This window comes from Schistocerca gregaria, chromosome 9 (assembly GCF_023897955.1).
Source record: "Schistocerca gregaria isolate iqSchGreg1 chromosome 9, iqSchGreg1.2, whole genome shotgun sequence".
NCBI lineage: Eukaryota > Metazoa > Arthropoda > Insecta > Orthoptera > Acrididae > Schistocerca > Schistocerca gregaria.
In genome coordinates, this window is record NC_064928.1 from 217,769,828 (window position 1) to 217,792,593 (window position 22,766).

At 45.7% G+C, this 22,766-nt stretch overlaps 1 protein-coding gene and 1 non-coding gene across 7 annotated transcripts in view; both read right to left on the reverse strand.

Annotated features, from left to right (window-relative positions):
- Window positions 1–22,766, reverse strand: part of LOC126291997 (kinesin light chain) — a 390,450-nt gene that overhangs the window by 291,466 nt on the left and 76,218 nt on the right. For 2 of the 6 annotated variants that reach the window (XM_049985772.1, XM_049985773.1), the window contains exon 2: window positions 15,826–15,974. The exons of the other annotated variants lie outside the window; for them this stretch is intronic. The gene's annotated coding sequence lies outside the window, so the exon portion shown is untranslated. The remainder of the gene's footprint in view (window positions 1–15,825; window positions 15,975–22,766) is intronic. 6 annotated transcript variants of the gene reach the window in all.
- Trnaa-ggc (transfer RNA alanine (anticodon GGC)) lies at window positions 14,689–14,761 on the reverse strand. Its single transcript has one exon. It is a non-coding gene; the product is annotated as a tRNA-Ala (tRNA).

Below are 22,766 nucleotides of genomic sequence, written 5' to 3' on the forward strand. Positions count from 1 at the left end.
TAGTACGTAGAGAAATATGAATGTTTTAGTTGGACCACTTTTTTCGCTTTGTGATAGATGGCGCTGTAATAGTCACAAAGGTATAAGTACGTCGTATCACATAACATTCCGCCAGTGCGGACGGTATTTGCTTCGTGATACATTACCCGTGTTAAAATGCACCGTTTACGAATTGCGGAAAAGGTCGATATCGTGTTTATGTATGGCAATTGTGATCGTAATGCCCAACGGGCGTGAGCTATGTATGCTGCTCGGTATCCTGGACGACATCATCCAAGTGTCCGGACCGTTCGCCCGATAGCCACGTTATTTAAAGAAACAGGAAATGTTCGGCCATATGTGAAACGTCAACTACGACCTGCAACAAATGATGATGCCCAAGTAGGTGTTTTAGCTGCTGTCGCGGCTAATCCGCAAATCAGCAACAGACAAATTCCGCGAGAATAAGGAACCTCAAAAACGTGTGTGTTGAGAATGCTACATCAACATCGATTGTACCCGTACCATATTTCTATGCACCAGGAATTGCATGGCGACGACTTTGAATGTCGTGTACAGTTCTGCCACTCGGCACTAGAGAAATTACGGGAAGACGACAGATTTTTTGTACGCATTTTATTTAGCGACTAAGCGTCATTCAGCAACAGCGGTAACGTAAACCTGCATAATATGCACTATTGGGCAACGGAAAATCCACGATGGCTGCGAGAAGTGGAACATCAGCGACCTTGGCGGGTTAATGTCTGGTGCGGCATTATGGGAGGAAGGATAATTGCCCCTATTTTATCGGTGGCTAAATGGTGCAGAGTATGCTGATTTCCAACATAATGTTCTACCGATGTTACTAGAAGATGTTTCACTGCATCCCGGAATGGCAATATACTTCCGACATGATGGATGTCCGGCACATACCTCGCGTACGGTTGAAGCGGTACTGAATAGCATATTTCATGACAGGTGGATTGGTCGTCGAAGCACCATACCATGGCCCGCACATTCATCGGATATGAAGTCCCCAGATTTCTTTCTGTGGGGAAAGTTGAAGGATATTTGCTATCGAAATGCACCGACAACGCCTGACAACATTCGTCAGCGCATTGTCAATGCATGTGTGAACATTACGGAAGGCGAACTATTCGCTGTTGAGAGGAATGTCGTTACACGTATTGCGAAATGCACTGTGGTTGACGGGCATTATTTTGAGCATTTATTGCTTTAATGTTGTATTTACAGGTAATCACGGTGTAACAGCATCCGTTCTCAGAAATGATAAGTTCACAAAGGTGCATGTATCACATTGGAACAACCGAAATAAAATGTTCAAACGTACCTACGTTCTGTATTTTAATTTAAAAAAAACCACCTGTTACTAACTGTTCGTCTAAAATTGTGAGCCATATATTTGTGACTATTACAGCGCCGTCTGTCGCAAAGGGAAAAAAGTGGTCCAGCTAGAACATTCATATTTCTTTAGGCACCACACGAATATATAATGAAAAATGGGGGTTCCTATTTTAAAAAGCGCTGTTGATATCCGTTTGACCTATGGCAGCGCCATCTAGCGGGCCAACCATAGCGCATCTGGTTTCCCCCTTCAAGCTAGACGAGTTTGATTCTTTGTAGTTTCTTTCGTTTGATGCTTATTTGGTGAGAGATTTGGCCCGGTCACTATCAATGGAGCACCCTGTATAGCGTACCAGGCCTGCTACCAACAGTGAATTCACTGTGGTGGTCGTTACGCCTGTCGCAGAGAATTTAAATTCTAGCCTGTTACATCCCCCACTGAAGGAGTGTACGTCATTCTGACTGAGTTATGGGAGTTTCACTGTTTTGTCAGGCAGTACGGGAGTACAGTTTTGTGTTTAATTCAGTGTTTTCTGTATCATATTCTTATGAACAATGATCCAATACAATTTTGGTAAACATTTTTGGAATACAGTGATCAATAGATTATTATATTTCGTAGCAGCTGAGGAGAGTTCCGGCTACCATCCTTCAAGGAAGCCATGGGTCTGAAGATGGTTATATAAATATAACCGAAACCAGTCACCTATGTTATTGAGACATAAGTGTTGTGATCACGAGTGAACTTTAGTTAAAATATAACGATCCAGTATGTTTTGGCAAATGATCGGTTATCCGAAAGAATCAGTTATCCGGGCACACCAAATTTTTGGGAAATTTCACTCGTGTCAAAGACGCATCTTTACGAGTGGAATGGTAAGAGAGAAGAGAGTGGTGCAGCTGCAAGAGGGACGGCTTCAGAGAGGGAGGGAGGGAGGGAGGGGGTTGGACGACGCGAGCGCCGGCCTGCTGCCCGGGCGAGGAACTGCGCAGTGAAAGCGGCGGCGAGGGGCGGCGTGACCTCAGCGGCAGAGCTGCCGCCGGCCTGAGTCACCCACCAGCCGTCTGCTGGCCCTTCTCCGCCCGCCACCGTTCCTCTCTCCACACTGTCGTGACTAAAGACGCCAGGCTGCGATATGCTCACAATACAGACAGACATACAAGGGCAGTGCATTAGCGGAGCTGTCATTTGTACTCGGATCATCCATGTGAAAAGGCGTCCGACGTCGTTGTGGCCGCACAACGGCAATTAACAGACTTTTAACGTGGATGCTGGTTGCAAATGGAACTTCACAGCACACATGAACATACCCAAAGCCTCGCAGACATACAAAAATTACACGAAGCGAAATGTAGTGCGAGGAGGGCTATGCGAGAGGCCTTCAACGAATTCGAAAGTAAAGTTCTACGCAGAAAATCCTAAGAAATTTTGGTCTTATGACAAAGCGGTACGTGGATCAAAACAAAATGTCCAGACACTCTGTGACCAAAATGGTACTGAAACAGAGGACGACAGACTAAATGTCTTCTTCCAAAGCTGTTTCACAGAGGAAGACTGCACTGTGCTTCCTTCTCTAGATTGTCGCACAGTTGACAAAATGGTAGATATCGAAGTAGACGACAGAGGGATAGAGAAACAATTAAAATCGCTCAAAAGAGGAAAGGCCGCTGGTCCTGATGGAATACCAGTTCGATTTTACACAGAGTACGCGAAGGAACTTGCCCCCCTTCTTGCAGCGGTGTACCGTAGGTCTCTAGAAGAGCGAAGCGTTCCAAAGGATTGGAAAAGGGCACAGGTCATCCCCGTTTTCAAGAAGGGATGTCGAACAGATGTGCAGGACTATAGACCTATATCTCTAACGTCGATCAGTTGTAGAATTTTGGAACACGTATTATGTTCGAGTATAATGTCTTTTCTGGAGACTAGAAATCTACTCTGTAGGAATCGGCAAGGGTTTCGAAAAAGACAATCGTTTGAAACCCAGCTCGCGCTATTCGTCCACGAGACTCAGAGGGCCATAGACACGGGTTCACACGTAGGTGCCGTGTTTCTTGACTTCTTCATGGCGTTCGATACAGTTCCCCACAATCGTTTAATGAACAGGGTAAGAGCATATGGACTATCAGACCAAAATTTTAAACATGGCTGAAACAGCAACTGTTGAAATTCTTCACCGTAAATGATGACAGCCACAGTTGTAGGACAAAGATTTATTAAAATTCTTGACTACAGTTTCGGTATATCTAAATATATCTACATCAGAAGTAAAATACACTAAAATCACATCCTGCAATGCAGATTCATAACACAATTGAGATGATGTTTCAATTACTGACGACGCCTTTGGCACAATTGTCTCGTGAATCTCCATTGCAGGATGTGATTTGAGTGTGTTTTACTTCTGATGAAGGTATATTTAGATATACCCTAACCGTGGTCAAGAATTTTATAAATCTTTATCCTGCAACTGCTTTCGCTGTCATCATTTACAGTCAACTATCAGACCAATTGTGTGATTGGATTGAAGAGTTCCTGGACAACAGAACGCAGCATGTCGTTCTCAATCGAGAGAAGTCTTCCGAAGTAAGAGTGATTTCAGGTGTGCCGCAGGGGAATGTCGTAGGACCGTTGCTATTCACAATATATATTGTGAATAGCAACGGTCCTACGACATTCCCCTGCATATATATATATATATATATATAGATAGGATCTGCAGCGAATTGACGCATGGTGCAGGGAATAGCAATTGAATCTCAATGTAGAAAAGTATAAAGTGCTGCGAATACATAGAAAGAAAGATCCCATATCATTTAGCTACAAAAAAGCTGGTCAGCAACTGGAAGCAGTTAATTCCATAAATTATCTGGGAGTAGGCATTAGGAGTGATTTAAAATGGAATGATCATATAAAGTTGATCGCCGGTAAAGCAGATGCCAGACTGAGATTCATTGGAAGAATCCTAAGGAAATGCAATCCGAAATCAAAGGAAGTAGGTTACAGTACGCTTGTTCGCCCACTGAATACTGCTCAGCAGTGTGGGAATAGGTACGAGATAGGGTTGATAGAAGAGATAGAGAAGATGCAACGGAGAGCAGCGCGCTTCGTTACAGGATCGTTCAGTAATCGGGAAGGCGTTACTGAGATGATAGATAAAAGTCCAGTGGAAGACAATGCACGAGAGACGCTCAGTAGCTCGGTACGGGCTTTTTTTGAAGTTTCGAGAACATACCTTCACCGAGAAGTCAAGCAGTATATTGCTCCCTCCTACATATATCTCGCCAAGAGACCGTGAGGATAAAATCAGAGAGATTAGAGCCCACACAGAGCCATACCGACAATCTTTCTTTCCAGGGACAATACGAGACTGCAATAGAAGGGAGAACCGATAGAGGTAGTCAAGGTACCCTCCGCCATACACCACCAGGTGGCTTGCGGAGTATGGATGTAGATGTAGATGCAGCTTAAGACGTAGCACGTTACATTCAGAGGATCGTTAGGATATTCAGTATTGTGAGAGCCACAGTATGAGAGTACCAAATTTCAGGCATCACCTCTCAGCAAGACGAACGTACCCGTTAGGACAGCGCGGCGAACTCTGGCGTTGCGGGCTGTGGCAGCACACGACGGTCGAGACTGCCTTTCCTAATAGCACAACATCTCCTGGGCTCGTGACCGTATCATAGGTTGCACCTGCAGACGACAAGAAAAAAGTAGCCTCATCAGACGAGTCCCGTTTTCAGTTGGTAGGAGCTGACTGTAGGGTTCGAGTGTCACTGAGACCCCACGAAGTCACGGACTCAAGTTGTCAACACGGAACTGTGCAAAGTAGTAGTGGCTCCATAGATGTTGTGGAGTGCATTTACACGCAACGTTCTGGTTCCTCTGGATGCAAGGTTACTTCGAGATCACGTGGCAACTGCTCATGGAGTCATGTTCCCAAAAAACGATGGAATTTTTGTGGATGACAATGCGCCATGTCACCGGACCAGAATTGTTCCCGGCTGGTTTGAAGAACATTCTGAACGATTCGAGCCAATGATGCAGCCACCCGGTGCGCCGGAGATGAATCGCATCGAACATGTATGGACATAATCGCACAAAATCCTGCACCGTCAACACTTTTGGCACACATGGTTCAATAATTCTGCATGGGACTTCCATCGACTTGTTGAGTCCAAGCCATGTCGACTTGCTGCTCTAGGATGGGCAAAAGGAGATGCGATATCAGGACGTAACCCCAGACTTTTTGCCACCACAGTGTGTATTCGTACACTGAGGCAAATGGAAAGTTTTACAACATCGACACATCGACACCCTTGACCGAACGCCGCCAAGCTGGTACTCCAGTACTTCCACACTAGTCAGATCTGCTGATTGCAATTCCGTCCTTTTTTGGTTCTTATTTTCAGTACAGAAAAAAAATATTCATACAGAGGCAGAATGGTGAAAATACGTGGTGGCTATTGGGTGTAGGTAACTTCACAGGTGGAGATCGAAACACAGCGAGGTCAGAAGACGGTACCGTGCGGCCTACTGCCAGCTTTCGGACTCCCAAGAAAGGTCGACTCACTGGCGTCCTGAGCGGAAGATCGCACGGACTGCTGCACGTAGCGGCAACAACATAGGAAAATAGTCACGCAGTCAGAGTCTACTCCACGAGAAGACTGTACAACTGTCCCACTGCCTCTCTTGACGAATGGTGAGTGGTACCGGCTGAAATTCGGGCACAGGTTACACGTAAAGTGTCGCCATGAACAGTCAGGAAGAGGTTACTGGAAAGTGGGTTGAGATCTCGTGTTGGTATACGTAGTAAACTGCTGACACCATACCGCAGATAACCGGGATTTTTATGGTGCGCAGCCAAGTCAGTGGTGTCAGTGAGTGGGATCTGTTGTGTTCAGCGACGAGGCTCGCTTCTGTCTTTACGGTCAGATCCGTGCCACCGGTGTTTAATTACCTGTTTTCAGCAGAAAGATTTCTTGTTTGGAGTCCTTCAGCAGTGAAAGAGTTGCATTCGGCAAAGGTCCGGCTATGTGCCACTTTGGATGTAAAGGTTATTAAATTACAATAAATCACAATTAGGAGGAACTGACCTCAACTTTAGGCCCTTTGCCCAATCGTATTACCTGTTCTGCCCAGCGGATTTACGGCCTGGCCAGACAGAATGCGCCCTTCAAGCGCAGCCGGCAGGCGACACTGTTGAATCGCTCGTTACTGTATGGCGGCGGTCACACAGCTTGCGGCTTTGACGCACCCGCCGCCGCCGGGCTGTCACAGATTACAGATTCGCCACAAGCCGGAGCGGCTGCTTGCCTCTGTTGGCTTGTTCAATTGCTCTGTTATTACACTGGAAGCGGCGGCGTGAGGCGTCTTTGTCTTTCAGCTCGTAGTGAATGCATCATGGACACAGAAAGACTTAGTTTAGAGGTGAGACAATACAACTTTTTGTATGATAAACGCGATCCTGATTTGGAGGTAGAATACTTTTGCCCTTGATATACTCTTGATAGAAAGCTGAATTCTCAGAAATAGTGTTGTCACTGTGACGTCCATAATCTCCAATATCAACTAGGCCCCTACTGTAAACTCGCAGTATGGATCAACGATCGCCAGGAGAACCAGCGAAAAGAATTACTTGTAACGACTATACTTCGGGCATTTTAACCTGATACGCTTCCAAGGCAGTTCGGAAACCCCCAAAGTTCTAGAAATCCCTCTTAGGATTTCTTCCACATCTCTGTTGTAGGCGTACGTAAATACTTGGGTTGTAGAACAGTCCATAGTGTCTGGCACACTTGTTTCACAATTTCTGGGACTGTTGAACGTGGTAACCGAAAAGAAAAAGCTATGGTCTGGAGATTGTCGCATGTAGTAAAGTATGTTGAAAAGATTAAAATAAATTATGGCGATAGAACGAATAGATAAGTTAACGACCAAAGATATGTTTGTTTAAATTCAATGACAATTTTATGAATACAATGAAACAAAACTATCTATTAAGTAGAAAGTTCTCTCTAGTGGGACGTACGGAACTAGATGTTGCTATCGTTTGCTTTATTCGTAAACACTGCAGATAAATTTATCAATCCACTCGTAACAACGTTGTAGGATAGCACTTTCTTCCGCCGAACCTTTCATATGATAACAACAAAACTGAAATGGAATAAATTACAGTATATGACTACTGTTTGAAGAGGCCACACATGGTAAAACTTACCTCAAACAAATGGCTAGTCTGTGCCTTGTATCAATTGGCTTTCTCCAGTTCGTTGTGCACTTCTAAGTGATACATTTTATCAGGCGATGCAGTTCCTCGAAACATACGAAAATATTTGAAGAACCTATCTTCGTCAGGCTCTAGATCAATACACAGACGATGGTATTCTCCTAAGCTTTCTTCCTTGGTGCCATTTTGTATCGCTAGTGCAAGCTACTCATTTCCTCGCACAAAACGTGTCCCTCGTGAAGCTTCTAAATTGTCTAACGCCAAGACAATCGCGCTACGCATGCAAGCTTAACCTTTCATCGGGCGCGGCTATTCCAATTGATACACGACGAAGTTAACTGTAAATTATTTGTCATCGAGTGGCAGCACTGACGCCTACTCGCAAGTAGCTAACCTTTACCGAACGCATGTCATTGTTGTGTGCTTCAGTGTCGATACGACTGCTCTGTTGTCTATTTATGTGCTGATTGATCAGTTTGATACACTACGCCCGTTCGTGTTGGATTTCAACAATTCATCTCTTTTGTTATCAACATAACTTAGTAAGTAGTACAATGTTAATATACAATGTGTAATGCACTTACTTTCTTTTTGGAGCGTTTAATCGTCAGTTTAGAATGTTTGAGTATCAGGTATCAAATTGATACACTGCGCCTGGCATTTATTTTATAGGAATTTTATCATTTTAGGCGTGAGACACTTGATCATGGCAGGCTGCAGTAAGATGTACAACCTCCTTGACCCAAATCATGTTACAGAAATACAAAAAATGTTGTTCGAAGAGGATAATGATGAAGTTCAAGACGATTTTGGAAATGAAGTAGACACAGATTGTGATAACGCAGTTGAAGTTCGGCAGAAAGATTCAGAAACAGAGGAAAACGACAGTAAAAACGATGAGGAAGTACTTTAAGAAAGCCAGCATAATTATACTGGAAGGGACAAAGAGACAAAATGGAATAAAATTCCACCACCGCAGAGAGTACGTTTCAGGGCCCACAATATTATTTGAAAGTTACCTGGTCCTATAGGTGCGGCGAAAGCATTGAGAACGCCTTTGAGTTGCCTCACAGATGACATTTGCTCGATTATAGTTCTGTATACCAATCAGTATATTGAGAGCATCAAAGTTTCTTTTCAGAGACAGAGAGAGAGAAAGAGAGAGAGAGAGAGACGTAAAACCTATAGATATTATTGAATTAAAAGCTTTCCTTGGTCTTCTGTTTTTGGCTGGTGTAAACGAAAGTAACAGACAAAGCTTAGAAGATCTGTGTGGGGAAGTGCTGGGGATGGAACTGAAAAATTTCGTCTCGTTATGAACATACAACGTTTCAAATTCATCATGCGGTGCCTTAGATTTGACAATCGTGTGACTCGCGATGAAAGGAGAAAATTAGACAAGATAACAGCGATTCGGGAAATATTTTCTCTGTTTGTACAGAATTGCCAGAAATCCTACACCCTCGTAGAAAACGTTACAGTAGATGAGAAACTTGAAGGATTCCGTGGAAGGTGCAGTTTTCGCCAACACATACCTAGCAAACCAAACAAATGGAATTAAGATATATGCTCTTGTGGATTGACAAGTATTTTATCTCTATACTCTGGAAATATACGCTGGGCTGCAGCCAGAAGCATTTTACCACGTTAGCAATAAACTTTCAAATGTTGTTCTGCGAGTATGTGAACCAGGTCGAAATCTGACAGCCGACAATTGGTTTACTAGTATTGGTTTGATAGAAAAGCTAAGAAGAAGAAATCTTTCTTATGTTGGGACGATGAAGAAAAACAAGCGTGAGATTCCTCTGGAGTTTGCTACCAGTAAAGGCACGGCTGTCCATAGTTCACTTTTTGGTTTCAAGTAAGGCTGTACTCTAGTTTCCTACGTTCCTAAAAAGGGGAAGTGTGTTATCTTGGCATCAAGTTTGCATTTAAGATAATTCAGTAGATGCTGACACTGGAGAGAAACAGAAGCCATCCATTGTAACATTTTACAATAGCACCAAAGGTGGAGTCGGCACTACAGATAAGTTGACCGCTTCATACAATGTAGCAAGAAATGTGTGCCGTTGGCCCATGGTAATATTTTTTGCAATGATCAATATGAGTGGAATCAATTCACAAGTAATTTACTGTGGCAACAACGAGAATTTTATCCGAAGGAAAGGATTCCTGAAGCAACACTCACATGCGTTAGTTCTACCTCACTTGGTTCGTAGTTGCTTGGGCAACTCAGGAATTCACAGAGATCTTCAACTGCGGCTACAACGACTTAGGCCAACGTGTGAAGAAGAAGCAGAAGACATAAGGAGAAATGAAGAACAAGGGACTGGGATAAAGAGGAAAAGGTGTAATAGCTGCACAGAAAAAAAAGACTGACAAAATATTGTTGCGAAATGTGTCAGAATCCCATCTGTTTGATACACATTGAACCTTTTTGCTCTGAATGCGGAAGAATTCCGCATTTGTTACCAAAGCCAAAAAGTGACGATGAAACAAATGAATGAGTTGTAATATCATTGTTTTTCCGCTCCAGTGTCATAATAGCCTTTCTGTAAAGATAATTGTCATTTGTAATGTGTTTTATTAGTGAAATACACTCCTGGAAATTGAAATAAGAACACCGTGAATTCATTGTCCCAGGAAGGGGAAACTTTATTGACACACTCCTGGGGTCAGATACATCACATGATCACACTGACAGAACCACAGGCACATAGACACAGGCAACAGAGCATGCACAATGTCGGCACTACTACAGTGTATATCCACCTTTCGCAGTAATGCAGGCTGCTATTCTCCCATGGAGACGATCGTAGAGATGCTGGATGTAGTCCTGTGGAACGGCTTGCCATGCCATTTCCACCTGCCGCCTCAATTGGACCAGCGTTCGTGCTGGACGTGCAGACCACGTGAGACGACGCTTCATCCAGTGCCAAACATGCTCAATGGGGGACAGATCCGGAGATCTTGCTGGCCAGGGTAGTTGACTTACACCTTCTAGAGCACGTTGGGTGGCACGGGATACATGCGGACGTGCATTGTCCTGTTGGAACAGCAAGTTCCCTTGCCGGTCAAGGAATGGTAGAACGATGGGTTCGATGACGGTGTCCCCTCGACGATCACCAGAGGTGTACGGCCAGTGTAGGAGATCGCTCCCCACACCATGATGCCGGGTGTTGGCCCTGTGTGCCTCGGTCGTATGCAGTCCTGATTGTGGCACTCACCTGCACGGCGCCAAACACGCATACGACCATCATTGGCACCAAGGCAGAAGCGACTCTTTGCTGAAGACGACACGTCTCCATTCGTCCCTCCATTCACGCCTGTCGCGACACTACTGGAGGCGGGCTGCACGATGTTGGGGCGTGAGCGGAAGACGGCCTAACGGTGTGCGGGATCGTAGCCCAGCTTCATGGAGACGGTTGGGAATGGTCCTCGCCGATACCCCAGGAGCAACAGTGTCCCTAATTTGCTGGGAAGTGGCGGTGCGGTCCCCTACGGCACTGCGTAGGATCCTACGGTCTTGGCGTGCATCCGCGCGTCGCTGCGGTCCGGTCCCAGGTCGACGGGCACGTGCACCTTCCGCCGACCACTGGCGACAACATCGATGTACTGTGGACACCTCACGCCCCACGTGTTGAGCAATTCGGCGGTACGTCCACCCGGCCTCCCGCATGCCCACTATACGCCCTCGCTCAAAGTCCGTCAACTGCACATACGGTTCACGTCCACGCTGTCGCGGCATGCTACCAGTGTTAAAGACTGCGATGGAGCTCCGTATGCCACGGCAAACTGGCTGACACTGACGGCGGCGGTGCACAAATGCTGCGCAGCTAGCGCCATTCGACGGCCAACACCGCGGTTCCTGGTGTGTCCGCTGTGCCGTGCGTGTGATCGTTGCTTGTACAGCCCTCTCGCAGTGTCCGGAGCAAGTATGGTGGGTCTGACACACCGGTGTCAATGTGTTCTTTTTCCATTTCCTGGAGTGTAGTTGCACCGCAACAGGTGCTACTGGAAGCGAATTACCGCACGGTACTTCACTCTTTATCGACGGGCTCCGCCGTTTAGCTTTGCCTCCACCAGCTGCGTGCTATGGTACAATCGCCCAACGATTAACTTGTGCCAACAGTAATTACGTAATTTCATTTTTTCGATGTGATAACTGAAACTCTGTCACTGCCCCCCGCACACAACCCTGATGGTCTGTGGGCCGGAAGTGGTCGTATAATACACACATCAAATAAAGTTTTCCATCACCCCGGTTCCCAGAACTCCTGAAGATAGACGTTGGAGACGTCACTAAACCCGCCCAAAGATGTGAACAACCACGCATGAGCAGCGCGTATTAGACGGACGGGGTCCGACAGCCAATCAGTTCCAGTCATTCCACCACGAAGGAGGTACATGACTCGTCTTGCCCGTAGTTCAACCGTGCCCAGATGGTCAGTATCGCAGTTCGACCTCGTCAGCATTGTTACTTTGAGCCAGGAAGGGCTCTCAGCAAGGTAAGTGTCCAGGGGTCTCTGAGTGAACAAAAGCGATGTTGTTAGGACATGGAGGAGACACAGAGAGACAGGAACTGTCGATGACAAGCCTCAGGCTACTACTGCAGTGGATGACTGCTACCTATGGATTATGGCTCAGAGGAACCCTGACAGTAGCGTTACTATGTTCAATAATGCTTTTCCCGCAGCCGCAGGACGTACTGTTACGACTCAAACTGTGCGCAATAGGCTACATGATGCGGAGCTTCGCTCCCGAGGTCCATCTTCGCAACCACGACACCGTGCAGCGCGCCACAGATGGGCCCTACAACACGCCCAATGGACCGCTAAGAATTGGCATCAAGTTCTCTTCACCGATGAGTGTCGCATATGCCTTCAACCAGACAATCTTCGAAGACGTGTTTGGAGACAACCCGGTCAGGCTGAACGCCTTAGACACACTGCCAGCGAGTGCAGCAAGGTGGAGGCTCCCTGCTGTTTTGGGTGGCATTATGTGGGGTCGACGCACGCCAGAAGACACGAACACGATCTATTGCAGTGGCTGTGTTATTCTCAATTACGTTGCACTGCAGCGATTACAGCCGTTATGAAATACATTAAATGTATTCGTAGTTGCGAATATGGACAACCACCAGCTTTAGAATGATAATTCCTGCCTGACCGGGACTCGAACGCGGATTTCCCACTAGTCGCGAGCGACCGCCTTACCATTCGGCACGACTCACGGCCAGACCCGTAATTATATATGTCGTCACCATGCGTCAAGAACCTGTATATTCCTGTACAGCTGCAGGCGACCTTTAAGTAAAATGATTCACCTGCACAGGAATACGCCCTTTCTCGCGTCTCACTGTACACGATGTCATACTCAACCACCTGTCGGACGTCCGCCCCGAACAAATTCAACGAACAACAGGAGATTTAAAAAAAAGTGGGAAGAGGAAAGGAATGCCACGCTAAGGGCCCGGCTTCGATTTCCGCCTGGGTCGGTGACGCATAATGAAAAGACTTCTCGATTCTGGTCCGACATCAGACTATTCATCGCACATTCATACAAAGCTCAAAGCCAGAAATAAGAACACTTTAGCCCATACAGAGAGGTGGAATTTTTTTTGCCTAGTTACAACTTGGAGGACTGGGCAGATGAGGATAATTTGCAGGTATGTCGAAGTCCCATGCTCTGAGAGCAGATATCTCCGTCCAAGTAGTACAGAGATCACTACTGCAATTAATTAGTTCACGATTCTCCACAGTCTGTGTAACTTTTATCTTACAAGTTTGGGATTAAATCGTTGGGCATTAAAGCTACCGATACGAACAATATACATTCGCAAACAGTGATATAACAGCACAATGACAATATTTATTTTGCAGCAATATTATTTTTTGGGATGTAGATTGTGAAGAGACTTACCTGTGGCGTGGCCCAAACTGACTTCTAACTTACGTCGGAAGGCTACCGTTTCGTTGTGAGTTAGCGAAGCCAGCGAGTCTCAGGTCATGATAACCATGTATTCTACGCATACATTACTGGAGACCTTTACTGGATGCCTTTGACTGGCTATGTCCGCTGCGTTGTTGACTTTATAGGTAAAAAGAGGATAAATATTTCCAGTATGGGAAATCTGTATCAACTTTTCAATTTTGAGGCTTCAGACACTGGTGTCTTAGTGTAGTTCAGACAGTAAGAGACTACATATTTTGCGCAGAAATACAAGCCTCTGGCTGGATGGCGGCGGCTGTAAGAAACAGGACGTGTATTACACATGTACACTGAGGTAACAAAAGTTACGGGACACCACCTAATATCGTGTAGGACCTCCTTTCGCCAGATGTACTTCAGCATCTCGACGTGGCATGGACTCAGGAAGTCGTTGGAAGTCCCCTGCAGAAACACTGAGCCATCCTTCTCCAGCCGCCTTAATTCCCACAGTACTGCCGGTGCCAATTTTGTGCGCGCGAACCGATCTCTCGGTTATGTCCCAAAAATGTTCAATGGGATTCGTGTCGAGCCAAATGATTCGCTCGAAATGTTCAGACTGTTCTTCACACCAACTGCGAACAACTGTCTCCCAGTGGCACGTCGCATTGTCATCCACAGAAATTCCATCCTTGTCTCCGAACTTGGCTGTAAACGGTCTCCAAGTAGCCCAACATAACCATTCCCAGTCGATGATCGGTACAGCTGGACCGCAGTACCCAGTCCATTCCACATGAGCACAGTCCACACCACTATGGAGCTACCACCAGCTTGCACAGTGCCTTTCTGACAACTTTGATCCAAGGCTTCGTGAGGTCTGCACCACAATCGAACCCTATCGTGAAGGAACGCATCTGACTTGGCCGTGCTCTTCCAGTCTAATGAGGTCCAACCATTTGGTCACGGGTCCAGGAGAGGCACTGCAGACGATGCCGTGCTGTTAGGGGCGGCACTCGCGTCGGTCCTCTGCTCCCGTGGCCCTTTAACATCAGATTTCGCTGCACTGTCGCACAATGGATTCTGCAGTTATTTCACGCCGTGTTGGTTGTCAATTAGCAGTGTCAATGCTACGCAAACGCCGCTGCTCTCGATAACGATCGAAGCAGAAGAATTGAATTAAAATTTCTGCTACGGCCGGGACTCGGACCCAGGTCTTCTTGCTTGCCAGGCAGAAATGCTAACCATTACACCACCACAGCACGATGGTCAACATTGCTGCACGAATTACCGAAGTTGGGTACCCTCCGCAACACAAATTTCAATTCATAGCTTCCGCTTATTTTCCCTTACATTATCACTCCAGTCAGGGCTCTCCGGCATTGCAATAGCACTCCAGCGTTCGACGTCATGGCAAAGATCCACAAGAATTGGAACGAAAATCAGCATTGGCCGTATTAAAATTGATAGGCACTGGTAACAACAAGCTTAGAGCTCTATGAATTTGAATTGTATATTACAGCACTGAGGATGGTCAATAAGTGACTGCAAATCGATTTTGCAGACAATAAAACAACAAAATACGGCCAATGCTGGTTTTCCTTACAATTCTATCCACTATTTGGTAGTGGTGCACAGAACACTCCATGGAGTCGCCAATCAATAAAGATCCACAAGATCACATATGGTACAGGACTTCCTTATAACGTCCAACGCTGGGGTGCTATTCCAGTGTCCGAGAGCCATGGCAGTAGTGACAATGTAAGGGAAAATAAGCTGAACATATGAATTGAAGTTTGTGTTGGGGAGGGTACTCAATTCGGGTAGTTCGTGCACCAATGTTGACCATCTTGCTGTGGTGGTGTAATGGTTAGCATTTCTCTCTAGCAAGCAAGAAGACCCGGATTCGAGTCCCGGCCGCAGCACAAATTTTAATTCATTTCTTATGCTTCGATCATCATCGTAGATAATGAAGAGACTTGAATGTCTCAGGGAAACTTTTAGTTATAAGCTGTGCTCTCGGTCGTTAAGTGAAGACGTTGTCCGCGGTCGGAGGGAATGCTTAAAATTTGCTATTCTCGGCACACTCTTCACCTTGGAATACTGAATTCCCTAACGATTTCCGAAATGGAATGTCCTCTCGTGCGGCCACAGTGACGTGGCAGACCTTTTAGTATGTACCACGTGAGTACAAATGACAGCTCTACCAACACACTGGCCTTTTTATACTTTGTGTACGCGACAACAACGCCGTCTGTATATGTGCATGCCGCAGTCCCGTCACTTTTGTGACCGCAGTGTACATACCGAGTGGTTGTGGACTCACCTGTGTGTGAGACGAGGCGGGCCAGCTGAAGTCAAGCAGAAGCAGAGGGCGGGCGGCTGTGGTGGTGGTGGTGGTGCGGCTCGTGTTGCAGCAGCTGGTGTTCGAGATGAGGGGAGCCAACGTCCACAGGGTCAGGCGCGCACGGCTACCTGCAGAACACAGCACGGGCCGCCGCCTGTTATTGCACACTGCGTGTGGAATCAGCCACTCGTGCTTTACAACCTCTTCATCTAGCGCTCTGCGAAACACTGAAGAGCGCAGCGCCACATATTAAGACTGTCTTCTGAACCTCACAAAAAAAGGCGAAACGTTCCCCTAATCTGGACTGGTTCATTGGGCTGGGGTGTAAAGGGACCAACTACATAGCCTTCAGTCCATTTTTCGTCATGCAAGCAAATCGAGAATTCTTTACAGACGGATGGAAAAAACTGGTAGAAGCCGACCGCGGGAAAGATCAGTTTGGATTCCGCAGAGATGTTGGAACACGTGAGGCAATACTGACCCTACGACTTATCTTAGAAAATAGATTAAGGACAGGCAAGTCTACGTTTCTAGCATTTGTAGACTTAGAGAAAGCTTTTGACAATGTTGACTGGAATACTCTTTTTCAACTTCTGAAAGTGGCAGGGGTAAAATAAAGGAGCGAAAGGCTATTTTCAATATGTACAGAAACCAGATGGCAGTTATAAGAGTCAGGTTTGTAGCCTCTCCCCGATCTTATTCAATCTGTATATTGAGCAAGCAGTAAAGGAAACAAAAGAAAAGTTCGGAGTAGGCATTAAAATCCATGGAGAAGAAATAAACACTTTGAGGTTCGCCGATGACATTGTAATTTTGTCAGAGACAGCAAAGCACTTGGAAGAGCAGCTGAACGGAATATACAGTGTCTTGAAAAGAGGATATAATTTTGTCAGAGACAGCAAACCACTTGGAAGAGCAGTTGAACGGAATGGACGGTGTCTTCAAAGGAGGATATAAGATGAACATCAACAGAAGCAAAACGAGGATAATGGAATGTAGTCGAATTAAGTCGGGTGATGCTGAGGGACTTAGATTAGGAAATGAGACACTTAAAGTAGTAAAGGAGTTTTGCTATTTGGGGAGCAAAATAACTGATGATGGATGAAGTAGAGAAGATATAAAATGTAGTCTGGCAATGGCAAGGAAAGCGTTTCTGAAGAAGAGAAATTTGTTAACATCGAGTATTGATTAAAGTGTCAGGAACTCGTTTCTGAAAGTATTTGTGTGGAGTGTAGCCATCTATGGAAGTGAAACATGGACGATAAATAGTTTGGACGAGAAGAGAATAGAAGCTTTCGAAATGTGGTGCTATAGAAGAATGCTGAAGATTAGATGGGTAAATCACATAACTAATGTGGAGGTACTGAATAGAATGGGGGAGAAGAGAATTTTGTGGCACAACTTGACTAGAAGAAGGGATCAGTTGGTAGGACATGTTCTGAGGCATAAAGGGATCACAAATTTAGCATTGGAGGGCAGCGTGGAGGGTAAAAATCGTAGAGGGAGACCAAGAGATGAATACACTAAGCAGGTTCAGAAGGATGTAGCCTCCAGTAAGTACTGGGAGATGAAGAAGCTTGCACAGGATAGAGCAGCATGGAGAGCTGCATCAAACCAGGCTCAGGACTGAAGACCACAACAACAACAACAACAACAACAACAACAACAAATCGCAAGGTGAAACAATTCCCAAAAGAAGTCGGGGGAAGTAAAAGGATGTAAAATTAACTGGGAACCACACCGAAAGAGAAAATGAAAGAATCGATCCAGAAGGGGAAAACGTACACTAAAAGGAAAAGTAGTGGAAGGCACTAAAATAATACAGCAGATCGCCTGGGCTGGCTGCTCACGAAAATAAAAAAGGATGAGCAACTCTGCAACACACCAAAATCTCCAGCCTAAAAGACATGGCGAGATGAGCACACATAGAGACAAGACGGACACCAAGAGAAACAAAATGCACAGAAAGGGTGAGGGAGGGTGGAGGTCTCAGAGAGGAGGGCAGGCGCCCACCCTTAGACTGTCGGATAAAATCGCCCCTCACAAGTAAAACGTGAAACAGCAGCAGCCACTGAGTCACTGTCTCCCAACATCGTCGGCGGTATGGCGGAAAGGTTAAAAGTCCTCCGCAGAGTTGCTAGAATTGGGCAGTCCAACAATATGTGGACGACAGCCATGGGGGAGCCACAGCGACCCCGAGGTGGGTCTTCTAGAGGGGATAAAAAATGGCTGACATCGAAATAAATGTCCAAGGAATAGGAAAGCACCTGAAATCACTCAACAGAGGGAAGTCCACTGGACCTGACGGAATACCAATTCGATTCTACACAGAGTACGCGAAAGAACTTACCCCCTTCCAACAGCCGTGTACTGCAAGGCTCTAGACGAACGGAAAGTTCCAAATGATTGGAAAAGAGCACAGGTAGTCCCAGTCTTAAAGAAGGGTCGTCAAGCAGATGCAAAAACTGTAGATCTATATCTTTGACATCGATCTGTTGTAGAATTTTAGAACATGTTTTTACTCGAGTATCATGTCGTTTTTGGAAACCCAGAATCTACTCTGTAGGAATCAACATGGATTCCGGAAAGAGCGATCGTGAGAGACCCAACTCGCTTTATTTGTTCATGAGACCCAGAAAATATTAGATGCAGACTCCCAGGTAGATGCCATTTTCCTAGACTTCCGGAAGGCGTTCGATACAGTTCCGCACTGTCGCCTGATAAAGTAAGAGCCTACGGAATATCAGACCAGCTGTGTGGCTGGATTGAATAGTTTTTAGCAAACAGAACACAGCATGTTGTTATCAATGGATAGACGTCTACAGACGTTAAAGTAACCTCTGGCGTACCACAGGGGAGTGTTATGGGACCATTGCTTTTCACAATATATATACATGACCCAGTAGATGGTGTCGGAAGTTCTATGCGGCTTTTCGCTGATGATGCTGTAGTATACATAGAAGTTGCAGCATTAGAAAATTGTAGCGAAATGAAGGAAGATCTGGAGCGGATAGGCACTTGGTGCAGGGAGTAGCAACTGACCCTTAACATAGACAAATGTAATGTATTGCAAATACATAGAAAGATGTATCCTTTATTGTATGATTATATGATAGCGGAACAAACACTGGTAGCAGTTACTTCTGTAAAATATCTCGGAGTATGCGTACGGAACGATTTGAAGTGGAATGATCATATAAAATTAATTGTTGGTAAGGCGGGAGCCCCAGGTTGAGATTCATTGGGAAAGTCCTTAGAAAATGTAGTCCATCAACAAAGGAGGTGGCTTAAAAAACACTCATTCGACCTGTACTTGAGTATTGCTCATCAGTGTGGGATCCGTACCAAGTCGGATTGGCAGAGGAGATAGAGAAGATCCAAAGAAGAGCGGCACGTTTTCTCACAGGGTTATTTGGTAACCGTGATAGCGTTACGGAAATGTTTAGCAAACTCAAGTGGCAGACTCTGCAAGAGAGGCGCTCTGAATCGCGGTGTAGCTTGCTGTCCAGATGTCGAGAGGGTGCGTTTCTGGATAAGGTATCGAATATATTGCTTCCCTCTACTTATACCTCCCGAGGACATCACGAATGTAAAATTAGAGAGATTCGAGTGCGCACGGAGGGTTTCCGGCAGTCGTTCTTCCCGCGAACCATACGCGACTGGAACAGGAAAGGAAGGTAACGACAGTGGCACTTTAAGTGCCCTCCGCCACACACCGTTGGGTGGCTTGCGCAGTATAAATGTAGATGTAGATGTAGGTGACCTCATGTTAGCCAAGCACGGCCGATGCGGACCCGTCAAAGGAGAACAGAGTCCCTGCTTGTGGCTCGCACTGATGACTGCCACACATTCAATCGAAGATCTGTCTCCGGCAGGCCGACCTCCAGAGTTGGTTTACTGGTAGCCTGTTTGGCCAGGCTGTCAGCAAGTTCATTGCCCGGGATCCCCACATGTCCTGGGTCCAAATGAAGGTTGCTGAACGTCCATGGTACAGAGTTTGTAGGCTGTTTAAGGAGTCACTACAGATGAAGGACTCACCGGCGCAGGAGCGGATATCCTCAAGAGCGCAGTAGATGTCCACCAACTCAGCAACTCCAACTGCAGCCAGCCGGTAAGGAGCGCTGTACAGTATGTATCCAACGAGAGCGTGAGCGAAGCCAACAAGACGTCTTCAGGGCGTAGAAAAATATCCGCTACCAGTCACAATTAAGGTTATTGATTTGTCACACGACCGGTTTCGGGCTTGCGCCCATCCTCAGGTGTTTGTACATTGATGTACATGTTTATACTGTTGGAGATACAAGAAATATTATTTGCTTGTGACTGCACAGATACAAGTGGGACAATTGTAAGTGGAAAGGCAGCATTTGACGAAAATATATCTGTACTTACATAAAACTTAAGCAAAACATAGTGTATTTCACGAGAACACATCATAATAGTGAAATATTAAGCTATACTTGGTAAAACTGAAATAGGGATGTGAAAATGACAATAAGTGTGTAACTGTGTGGCAAAACTATCGCCACAGCATAACTGTAATAATGGTGCTTCATCTTTATGTAAGTACAGATATATTTTCGCCGAGTGCTGCCTTACCACTTACAATTGTCCCACTTGTATCTGTGTAGTCACCAGCAAATAATCTTGTTTGTATTTATACAGTGATGTCCAACAGTATAAACATGTACGTGAATGTACAAACACCTGAGGATGCGCGCAAGCCCGAAACCGGTCGAGTGAGTCCCTTAATTGGGACTGTTAGCGCATAATTTTCTACACCCTACAGAGGAACAGAGACGGAGTTCGACAGCATCCACTATGGACAAAATTCATAGACTGTCTACACCTGATCCATCGGTGTAGACTATTTCTGAGCCTTGGAACTCGCCGAGAATAGGGCAAAAGGCGCCAGCGGAGGGCCTGTGGTGGAGCCGTGCGTTCGGGGCCTCTCCTACTGTAGGAATAGGTGTAGGGGATGTGATGCGGAAATGCGGCTTCGCTATTCTAGGCAAGCTTCTACTGGAGGTGGTTTACCGCTGCGTTTTCGTAACCTGTTATGAAGCGTCGAGGGTGTATCTGTGTGTTGTGGAGCACTGTGGCGAGTGTGTGTACAGTGGAGTGTGGGGGTTTTCCTTGTTCTGGATGAAAGGGTGGGACAGGTGAAACCTGTTTCGGCACACAGCCTGTTCCTCCCGAATAGCGGCAAGGGCGCCGACGAGCTTAGGGTCAACAGTGACACGCGGCCTGCCTTCATGAGACACGGCAGAGAAGTTTGGTACTTAATCTAGAACACAGGTGCACAGACTGGCGATAACGAACTCTTCGATACCATCTCTAAAGACCTTACCGAACGAATCCATGCACTGAAAATTTTTAACGGGCAGTATCCTAACCAGTTTCCCCCTGAATCGAGCGCCACCGCACAAAAGCCTGCGTTAGCGAACCCTGCTAAATCTCAACACCGCACACCAACAAGTTAAGTGTCAATTCGAAAAACGGCAACTTCCAGTTCTTCACAGAAAAAATACTTGCGCAATACCCCAACTCCCATCAAAAATCAAACGGAATTTACTGCCAACAGTACTTACTTGAAGTTTAAAGGAAGCTTATACAAATTTGACAGTAGGTTTAATTCTTTAAGTCGAGTGTCCACGGTATTGCGTTTTTATTTGTGCCACTGTTCTCACCGGGAGTGCGTCGTGAAGAGTGGAAATGGCAAACGTTATTAGTGCCATTTTTTTTTCAAAAAAACACGTTTCCAGTGTTTTCTCGGTAGCCTGTTGCATGTCCCTAGACTTGTTGTAAGTGACAAATCGTGGAGAAAATCTTTCAAACATTGATTAGTAGCGTGGTTGGCGGACAGTCTTTGTACTAACACTGCTGGTTTCCTCAGGAATTCGAAGAGCCATGCGTCGAGGTCTCCTCTACTTTAGAGGATAAACTGTTACTGTCGAAAGCTGAGTCCATGTAAGGCTTTTTTATATATCAATAAAATATGTATTATGGAAGGAGATCATGTGGACCAAACAAATAATAATGACTGTTGCAGAAGTGACCAGACAAAGAAAAGGTGTGAATATGAAATGTTATGAAAAGAGAGGAAGAAGGGATGGAATTCCTCAACAGCACTGGATGTTCTACTGTAAAGTTTGTAAAACCTGATCACATGAATGGAATTGTGAAAGAAAACGAAGACTACTGAAAGATTTATTTGCTTGAGTTTAATTTTTTGTTACTCTCTTGTGAAAAAAAGATATAAAAAAAGGATTTTGTTGACTACATTTCTACTAGTTAATACATTATTGCTCTATTTCCATATTGTAGTATGGAGGCTGAAGCACACTCTTTAACTAGTGTTTGCTTAGCAATAAATTTCGCACACATTAATATCTAAAATCCTCTTCTTGAGGTTCTCCTCCTCTTCCTCACGAATTATCTTTCATCCGCGAGGAACTTTACATTTCTCTTTGTTAAAAATAATAATAATTCAGTTTAGTGTTGTGACTAAAAGGAAACGGGCGATTCACAGGCAGCAGTAGCGTAAAAAAAGGGGGGGGGGGGGGGGGAGTAAAATTGTCATCAACCCGACGGCCAATTCGGACACTAATGCGCTACTACTAGGCATGCTTCTTATTGGAGGCGGAAGTGCCTTCCTTCGCTCTTTGAACTGACTTACCGAGCCAGTTATAGGGGAGCAGACAACAGTACAGCGACTGCGAGGGATAGAAGCCGAGTGCTTTGCTCCCGTTGTCTCGCACTTGATCACAGAGCCAGACGCTCGGAAAATAGATATCTTTGGCGGGATGGCAAAATGTAATCAGGCTCGACACGTGAGCACGTCTCTTCCGCCGCGCGCACGCAGCCCGCTCGCTTCGGCTCGCGCGACGCGCCGCGCCCTCGATTTCCTCGCGAGGCGC